This window comes from Lissotriton helveticus, chromosome 1_2 (assembly GCF_964261635.1).
Source record: "Lissotriton helveticus chromosome 1_2, aLisHel1.1, whole genome shotgun sequence".
NCBI classification, from domain to species: domain Eukaryota; kingdom Metazoa; phylum Chordata; class Amphibia; order Caudata; family Salamandridae; genus Lissotriton; species Lissotriton helveticus.
Genome location: NC_136058.1, coordinates 191,805,764 through 191,806,481, shown reverse-complemented (window position 1 = coordinate 191,806,481; position 718 = coordinate 191,805,764).

Genomic DNA, 718 nt, shown 5'->3' with positions numbered 1-718 from the left:
CGCTCAGACACTGACTCCGATTTCCTTTTCCTCTTGTTGATGCTACTAAATACCACTCTCCTCCCATACGATTAGTTCGTAGAAGATAATAAGACTCAAATACAACTTTGAAGCCACCACTATCTTGGACCGAATCTATAATGGGTGCGATTCAAAAACACTCCAAAATGTTCCTGCACAGAGAATCTTCTCTGTTCAAGATTACAGTACACGTGACTAACGCGCTTACCAGGATCACCGGTGCATGCAGTTTTATCTTCTTCACAACGAGCCCGCTGTAACACTTTCCCAAAAGGTTCCTCCCTTCTGCAGCACGGAAAAGGCAAGAGGCCAACTTGAACTAACACACACTGTCAGTATCAGGATTCCGCCCGTGATTAGATTTCTCACGCGGCGGCACTCGCTTCCTTAAGAAACCCCGACTCGGTTTCTTCTACAAAGACATGACGGTCGCGCTGGAACCAGCGACCTGTTCTCTTCCTCGAACAAGAACGAAATAACAAATTACACACGATGTCTCTAGGCCACGCCCCCTCCTTTATGCTCCCTTAATCAGCAAGGAAATCTGGGAGTTGTATTCTGGTAACTAGGCAGGCGCAATATAGGTATCAAATCCTGACAGTTTCCATAGGAAATGCGCAACATTCTATTGAGAATAACTTTGGCGCCGGTGGACGAATCTTTGTGAATTTCTCAAAGAAGATGGCCTGCTCCGCTC